Here is a 9323-nt window from a genome sequence, read left to right as displayed (position 1 = left end):
GTACCAACGTCATTGGTTTGGAAGCTCCCTTCACCTGGTTTCGCTTTGTCTGCCCGGTTCCCCGTCCTGAGCGTGTTGCTTCCATACGAGTTTCAACTTGTCGCCGGTAGCTTCTTAGGCCGCAAATACACGACGCGCGTTTTCCGCGGGCGCGTTCAAACGCGTATAACAGTTCCGCAGAGATATCCAGCATGAGCATCTCTGCGTTTCCACGGTAGCGCGTTCGAATGACATTTCATTTCTATGGCTGGATTGTTATACGCGTTTTCCGCGGGCGCGGAAAACGCGCGTCGTGTATTTGCGGCCTTACTCCTCTTACGAGTTGTTTTTTCTTCAACGGTAGTGAGTGGTTGTGCATCAGCCATTTTCAGTGTTTTGTTTGGTGCAATCAATACTGTAGTGAATATTTGTTTGGCGTTTATTTTTGTTTTGGTCGTACAAATCAACTATTTCATCGAAGTTTCAGGCTTATTTCAAGCTAACACAAGCTTCGAAGGCGATATGTACTCAAAGAAATTGAGAAGATCGGGGCAATTCGCTAAAATTCGCCGAGTCAACCAAACCAATTTTGAACGTGAAATGCAAGCATTGATGGATCCCTCACGTAGGTTTTTTGTTGTTGTACTAGAGTTAAGTGAATTTTTTAACATTATGTAAACATTTTTTTTCAGCTTGCCCTTCAGTTGTTCCTACTTCGATTGAAGAAGACTTTGGCATGCCAGAAGGCATTGATAGTGATACTCAACTTTTGGAAGATGATGAAGACGTGGAATCTATTCCGTCAACTAATACTGATGCGGAGAGTAATACCGAAGAAGAAAGCGAAAATGACTTCCAAAAACCATTTGAAACACTTCTTAGACTATGGGCTCTTTCATGCAAAGTTCCGCTAACAACTTTAACCAAACTGCTGAAATTGCTTAGTCATAAAACGGATTTCAACCTGCCTAAAGACGCCAGAACGTTTTTAAAAACTCCTATTCTTATTGGCAATCAAATAAAAAATGTGGCTGGTGGACAATTATGGTATCGTGGAGTCGAGAAAACCCTAAAACAATATTTTTGGTGAGTGGATAAAACAATTACATGTTAAATGTCATACATGTTTTAATACAAAACAACTATTTCAGACAAGTTACACCCGCAACGAGCCTAATTAATATCAATCTTTCCATGGACGGATTGCCGTTACATAACAGCGGGCCAACACAATTGTGGCCGATTTTAATGACGTTGCCGGATTTTGATCCAATGCCAGTGTTGGTGGTAGCCATTTTTTGTGGAGCATCAAAGCCAGAAAATGCTGAGGGCTATCTTCGTCAATTGGTGGACGAACTAAACCATCTATCAGACCAATGAACCATTATTAATGGAAAAATGATAGATATTCAGTTACGTGCAATAATTGCTGATACACCTGCGCGCTCGTTTTTAAAAGGTATAATGGTTTGATTGAAATGTTCTATCAAAATAAACTAATCCGTACCTTTTACTTTAACTTTTACAGGAGTTGCGTATCATAATGCAGTGCACGGATGCATAAAATGTAAGAGTCTAGGCACTTTTATTAAAAGCGCACGAAAGGTTGTTTATAAAAGTGTTCAAGGTGAACCTCGCACTGACAAGGAACTAAAAGGCGTTGTGTACAAAGAACACGTGAAACGCACATCTCCACTATTTTATTTGAATGACTTTGATCTTATTGTTGGTTTCATTATCGCTGATCTACTTCATCTTATAGATATAGGTGTATTTCGTAAATTGATACAGGGTTTTGTCACTGGCGCCCTCAAGCCTTTTCCAAAATGGTCACCAGAACAACAATCACAGGTATCAGCGCTGTTACTTAAAATTATATTTCCCAGCGATATAAACAGGAAACTACGTTCATTGAAATATTTGCCCTTTTGGAAAGCTTCAGAGTTTGGAAGCTTTTTACGTCACGCAAGTATTCCAATACTTAGTCGTTACATAAGTAAACAAGCTTTTGAACACTTCAAGTTATTTTATGTCGCCGTCATATTACTATCTTCTTCGAAATTTGAAAAACACTGGTTATATGCCGGGATTTTATTAGAAAAGTTTGTTGCTGTGATCACTTAATTCTATTAGAATATCTAATGCATCATGCATTCTGTTTTCTATGTCTTGTTCTGTAATGGTGGTCTTCAGCCAATCTAAATTGCGATATAAATATGTCATATCCGCAAGTTTTTCGTCAAATTCCTTCATCTTCTGCACTGAACTAATTTGCTGATATTCAAATCTTACGCGCCGCTGGGTATTCCTGTCGATGCATACGTTGTCTACAATACAATCAAATTTTACCTCCAAGTTTTCTAATTTCCGTACGATTTTTCCTAACATATTTTCCCACCTAGTTTCTTCACTGATGCTCAATAAATTACAATCTCTTTTAGTTGATTGATTAGTTTCTAAAATTGGAATGTTCTGCTGTTCAGGTGTTCTTGGGGTAAAATATGTATGGTCAATATTATTTCTCTCTTTTCTAAAATTTGATGTGGTGTTTGGCAGCCCTGCACTTTAATCAGTGACGTGCAGGTTCAGACAGCTCCGACAACGTCAATCTGTCAAAGCGACAAACCGCATGAAGGTGAAATAAACGGGCATTAGACAGAAGACAACCAAACGGTGTGGTCATCATTTCTATATCACAAGCTATTTCGGCGCTTGATACAAAATGGTGGAATCTGCAGAAATTCGCTTTGTGGATGTCGTAAAGCCCTTTACAGGCGATGGTGATATCGTCGGTTGGCTGGATCGCTTTGATAGGGCTGCAGAATTGCGCAAAGTGAAAAATGTTGCAGAACTGTTGCCGCTGTTTTTAGATGGCGGAGCAGCCCTGGTGTACGATCGCTTGAGCGATGAGAAGAAGAAAGATTCAGAGGCAATAAAGGTGGCGCTCAGAAAAGCCTTTGGTCCGGATCCGGCTGAATCTTACGCATCGTTCATTGGCGCACAGTGGGCTGGCGAACCACCCGAACAGTATCATCAAAAGTTATGCCGTTTAATGAAAGACGCAGGCATCAAAGGCGACGAGGTGTTACGTGCACAATACTGCCACGGGTTGCCCTTGTCGGTCAGAAGCGCGCTGCATGCGATGACAGAAAATTTGACCGACACCGAGAAGCTTCTAGATGCGACGCGATCTCTTCTCCGCGAGTACGGGAAGCGGCAAGCAGATGAAAGAGTGCGCGTGAACGACAACATGGCGGCAGCAGCTATTGTTAACCGGCGGTATACAGGGCAACAACAAGGAGAAACAATGCAGGTATGCCCGCGATGCGGGGACAGCATTCGGCAAAAAGTGTAAAACTCCAAAGCAACCACCTCTATGCTGGACGTGTGGGCAGGTAGGGCATTTTCGGCGTAATTGCCCTGCGGGAAACGGACAAGGGAGTTCTACGGCGCCAGCGGATCTCCCACGACATGCTTAGAGGCGCTGCCTATTATTCGAGTTGTCGTAAACGGTGTACAGGCGCGGGCCCTTATCGACACTGGCTGTGGAAAATCGATCATCTCGCCCCGGTTCTCCACATCTACGGCGTTTGGACCGCTCGCAACGATAGTAACAATTAATGGAGACAGGGTTTCTTGCCAAGGTTATGAACGTGTACTGGTCGAATGTTCTGGAATGTCAGCCCGCATCGAGTGTCTTGTTTTGGACAAGCTGGTCGATGGCGTTGATGTAGTGCTTGGAATGGACGCGATAGAATCGTTCGGTGGCGTAATGATTACGAGCACCGAAATTTTTCTGGGAACCACTACTGCGATCCGGAGACAAAGTTGTGCGCTAACCTCGAAGCCATCGTGTGGTGCAGCATGTGGAGCGGTGCCAACAGCAGTGACAATAGACGATAGAGATTTTGAGGCGAGCTTTGACGGGAAGGAGTGGACTGCACGGTGGAAATGGAAAAAAGACCCTGCGGTGCTGAGAAACACTACCGCTAGTTACGGCAGCGTTGATGATCCTGTAAAGAAAGATCGGTTCGATGAAGAGGTTCAAACATGGATTGAGAATGGTTGGCTGCGACCATGGAAGTCACAGGTATACGGTAGGCTGCCACTCATGGCGGTAGAACAACCGAATAAGAACAAGATTAGACCGGTTCTTGACTATCGTGAGCTTAACAGCTTTGTTCAATCGAACCCTGGATTGGATGCTCCTGCTTGCGATGAAACGATTCGAAGGTGGCGGAGAATGAAGGGACCCTTAAAGTTGGTGGACCTGCGATCTGCCTATCTTCAGGTACGGATCGATCCTAGCCTCTGGGACTTTCAACAGGTATGTTTCAAAAACCGATCTTATTGCTTAACACGCTTGGGCTTTGGGTTGAGTAGCGCACCAAAAATCATGAGTAAAATAGTTGAATACGTACTATCTCAAAATGATAAAATCAGACGAGGTACTGGTAGCTACATTGACGATATTATCGTGGATGAAAGTGTGGTCTCAGCAGGCGAAGTTGTCAACCACCTGAAGCGATATGGGCTAGAAGCGAAGCCACCAGTACATTTGCATGGAGGGCGAGTTCTTGGGCTAGAACTTAGCGAGAACGAAAGGCAAGTGTTGTTTCGTCGAGGGAATGATCTGCCGACTTTCCCTGATCACGAGTTGACGAGGAGGGAATTTTTCTCTGTGTGTGGACGCCTGGTGGGACACTACCCAGTGGCTAATTGGTTGCGCGTCGCGTGCAGCTACTCGAAAAGGCATTGTCAGGGGCAGCGATGGGATGATGGTGTTGGAGAAAAGGCAATGATGATCCTCCGGGAAATATTAGAAAGAGTGCAACGCGATGATCCGGTTAGAGGTTGTTGGATGGTGCCACCAGATGCTGCGGAAGGCATTGTTTGGTGTGACGCTAGCTCTGTAGCATACGGTGTAGTCTTGGAAATTGGTGGCGAGATAGTAGAAGACGCAGCGTGGTTGCGAAAAGAAGCAGATGCTGGCCATATTAACATTGCGGAGCTAGACGCGGTGATGAGAGGAATCAACCTTGCACTGAAATGGGGCTTGAGTAAGCTGAAAGTGATGTGTGATTCGGCTACTGTGGTTAGCTGGCTTCGATCGGCCTGTGATTTGGGACCAAGAGCCAAGGTTTCTGGTGCTTCAGAGATGTTGATCAGAAGACGTTTGGGCACAATACGAGAACTCATGAACGAATATGCACTGGAGTTGAACGTGATTTTTGTTCAGTCTGAACAGAACAAAGCAGATGCCTTGACGCGAGTGAAAAAATCATGGCTCACTAAACCGATCACACGTGAGTTACACGTGGCGTGCGCAGCAAACGTGAAGAGGTTGCATGAACAGCATCATTTTGGCGTAGATCGTTCACTCTATCTGGCAAGACTGGTAGATCCAACAATAAATAGAAATGAAATATCGCAGTGCGTACGCGAATGCATACAGTGTCAATCTATCGACCCAGCACCGACCACACACGAGCAAGGTGATCTCGAAGTAAAAAGAATATGGCAACGATTAGCTGTAGACGTAACTCACTTTGAATCAAGTAAATATCTTACAATAGTAGATTGTGGACCAGGACGATTTGCGATATGGCGCGAGATAAAAACAGAGAGTGGCTCAGAAATAAGTCAGGTGTTGGAAGGAGTATTTCGTGAAAGAGGACCTCCTGATGAATTGCTAATGGATAACGGATTGGCATTCCGCTCTAGCTATGTCGAACTGCTGTGTAGGAACTGGAATGTAGTGAGGCGATATAGAGCAGCTTATCGCCCATCCGGTAATGGTATTGTCGAACGTAACCATCGAACAATTAAAAGAATAGCTGCCAGAAGTGCCACGTCACCTCTCCAGGCCGTGTTTTGGTACAATCTGGCGTCGGATTGTAGTCGAGAGGAATCTCCAGCAGATGCCATCTTCCGTTACAAATGGAGACATCCTTCGGCAAAACCTCGAGAGCCTTCAGAAAAAGGCATCGAGGAATGCCCCTTCAAGCCAGGAGATTCAGTATTCGTTAAGCCACCCCAAGTAACCTGTACAACCAAATGGAAGCCTGGTACAGTGACTGGTGTCATATCAAGAAACACTGTAGAGGTGGAAGGCACGCCGAGACATGTGCTTGACATTCGAAGAGCTCCGAGTACATACGGGGAAGAGATTTTTGACAACCTCACACATTGCTTTACCATCATCTGCAGCTGAGGACGAGATAGATCTCTTTCTTGATGCGAGGTCAAACCCGAATGATTCTATAGACGCTTATGTCGAAGTTGATGAGGAGCAAGAGGAAACAAGCGTTGAGCAATATGCTGAAATTCCTGCCCAGTTTGATGAGCAACCCATAGAAATGAATGAAGGTCGACCGGCGCGGAACCGACGGCCGCCACAGGCACTGGCAGATTTTGTTGTAGACATTAAGTGATGAGAACATCATGGGGGCGTGTGGTGTTTGGCAGCCCTGCACTTTAATCAGTGACGTGCAGGTTCAGACAGCTCCGACAACGTCAATCTGTCAAAGCGACAAACCGCATGAAGGTGAAATAAACGGGCATTAGACAGAAGACAACCAAACGGTGTGGTCATCATTTCTATATCACATTTGAAGTTGCCAAACTCGGCACTGGAGTTGCTGATCTGTTCTGTGATAAAATTATTCCTCGATTTGGAGAATAATGGTTTTGAGATTTTAGTCCCTGTTTTTTTCGTTTGATAGCACCAAAACTTGTTTCTGCCACATTTTCACTATGTAGTTCAGACGAAGAAAAGGAAAAAGTACTCAGTTCTAACCATTCTTCTTCTTCTTTGTCCGGCTGATGCATGATGCCTACGAGGAGTAAATCGAGTTTTATTTTTCAAATAACCACATTGATCACAATCGTTACGATAGTCAAATACATACCATGCTGTACAGGAACACTGACGGCTAAAGATCGATGGTAAGTATAATATACTTTGTAGCAATATGTTCTCCTCTCTTCTTTCAGATACAACACACTCTGGCTGCCAAATGAGTATAAATGACTCTCGCTAGGATCCGCGACTGACCACATCGAAACTTCGAACAATAAAAACAAATTCAAGGAATAACGGTGCAATGGCAACACGGGTGGCACTTGTGAAAAAGAGGGAGAATGAAGTAGGTAGTCGGGAGGAAAAACAAGACAGATTCAATATGATTAACACAAGCCGTTTTGTGTTTCGGACTGGTGCACAATTGAGGATATTAAGGACACACGCGGCTCTTCTGTATAAACCACTTATATTTTAATATAAATAACATATTTTCTACAGGACTGTTGTGTGTGTCGGGTCGCGGCCTATGATCGAGTGCCGACCCTCGGTAGCCCGATCGCTCCCGAAGCTCTTAACGGCCATTCGGACGTCGGATGCTGTCAGTTGCACGACAGCATCGAGTCGCGGTTACACTGCACCGTTTCTGTACACAACAAGCCGAAAAGGGGTGGAAGCGGGGGGGAGGGGATAGGTGGAGTGAGTTCTTTTTTTTCCCTGTCGATGTGTTCGAACACACACTCACCATCGTAGTCAAATAATAAACATGGCTGCTTCAACAAATGTCATCAGGCTTGAACTCGAAGAACCTGCTAAACGGCTCTGTCAACATGTCAAACTCAATCTTATCCGGGTGAACACTAGGCTAATCCGGATTGCCTTATTGCCCTTGGTCTTAAGCAAGGTGGAATATAGAGGAGGTGTCTTCTTAGCGTTTGGCATGTTGCCATTTTGAGATTCAGTTTGACAACAGCCGTCGATTTTTGTTTACAGGCAGCAGCTGCATTATAACGTGTAAAATGTCGATTTATGGAGTGTGGATGCAAAATACAATTTTTTATTGCTAAAAAAATGTTAATTAAACGAAAAAAATACATTTATCCTATCCAAATACCAGCAACATTCGTCCCATTTGACAACTGCCGTCGATCCTGGTTTTGTGCTTTTTTCTAAAGCCTCGATGCCCAATTGTTCTACATGACGACACCTCCTTTCTACCCACTTTGGTCTTAAGCAAGGTGTCTTTATTAAGGAGGTGAATTGTTAGCGCGTTTTCCGGGCGCCATCATTGAGTATTGTTAAGTCAAATCGCATACAATTTTCTATACCCCCCTCCAGCCCTCCCCGATTTTATACCGGAGCCCCCAGTATTGTTATGTCAAGTCGTGAAATGTCAATTTGCTCTGAAGCACTTCACCTCCTAATATCCATACACCTTGGTCTTAAGGAAATGTTGCCGAGATTTATATGGGAAATTGTTACGTGGGCTGTCTGACTGGGTAGAGTCCACCACTTGATATTTTTAAATCCACCTTTGGTGGTACACAAAACGCAGCTTCACGACCAAGGTGTTTTAAAATGACAAGGTGAAGTTGTTCAGAACAAAATGAAATTTCTCGACTTGACATAACTGTTCCTTGGGCTCCGGCAAGGTGTTATAAATGACAAGGTGAAGTTGTTCAGAGCCAAAGTGGGTAGAAAGGAGGTGTCGTCATGTAAAACAATTGGGCATCGAGGCTTTAGAAAAAAGCACAAAACCAGGATCGACGGCAGTTGTCAAATGGGACGAATGTTGCTGGTATTTGGATAGGATAAATGTATTTTTTTCGTTTAATTAACATTTTTTTAGCAATAAAAAATTGTATTTTGCATCCACACTCCATAAATCGACATTTTACACGTTATAATGCAGCTGCTGCCTGTAAACAAAAATCGACGGCTGTTGTCAAACTGAATCTCAAAATGGCAACATGCCAAACGCTAAGAAGACACCTCCTCTATATTCCACCTTGGTTCAGAGCAAAATGACATTTCTCGACTTGACATATCTCTTCCTGGGGCTCCAGTATAAAAATCGGGGAGGGCTGGTGTGGGGTAATGGAATTTGTATACAGAGAGTGACAGATGTCCCCCACAATGTCGCCCAGCAAAAGCGATAAAAATCAACCTTCTAAATACATTATCCTTGGGCTCCGGTATAAAAAAACAGTGAAGGTGGGTGCGGGGTAATTAAATTTGTTTGCAGAGTGGCAGATGTCTCCCACAATGTCGCTCAGCAATAGCGATACAAATCAATCTTCAATCAAATACATTATCCTCGTACACGACCCGAAAACTTTTTGACGTAAAGATTCCAGATTTCTGAGTTTACGCCTCAAGTTTCGGGTCGTGTACCGAGGCCTTCATATCCTCATTATTTTACCTTCTATCTTTCAGGAACCTTGGTCTCGCCCGACCAAAAGTATCAATTTCGCTCGTTTTCGATGCAAAATTTCACTCTTTGTTAGTCAAAGTAGCTCATTGCACTGAGTCAACTTGCCTG

General features: G+C 43.9%; 1 long non-coding RNA gene across 1 annotated transcript; it reads left to right on the top strand.

Annotated features, from left to right (window-relative positions):
* The first annotated feature begins 320 nt into the window (after positions 1-320).
* LOC120906648 lies at positions 321-2010 on the top strand. Its single transcript, XR_005740128.1, has 4 exons — positions 321-604; positions 672-1065; positions 1131-1438; positions 1508-2010. It is a non-coding gene; the product is annotated as an uncharacterized LOC120906648 (long non-coding RNA).
* The last annotated feature ends 7313 nt before the right edge of the window (positions 2011-9323 follow it).

This window comes from Anopheles arabiensis, chromosome X, assembly GCF_016920715.1.
Source record: "Anopheles arabiensis isolate DONGOLA chromosome X, AaraD3, whole genome shotgun sequence".
NCBI classification, from domain to species: domain Eukaryota; kingdom Metazoa; phylum Arthropoda; class Insecta; order Diptera; family Culicidae; genus Anopheles; species Anopheles arabiensis.
The sequence above is the reverse complement of the archived record's forward strand: the minus strand, read 5'-3'. Positions and strand labels throughout refer to the sequence as shown.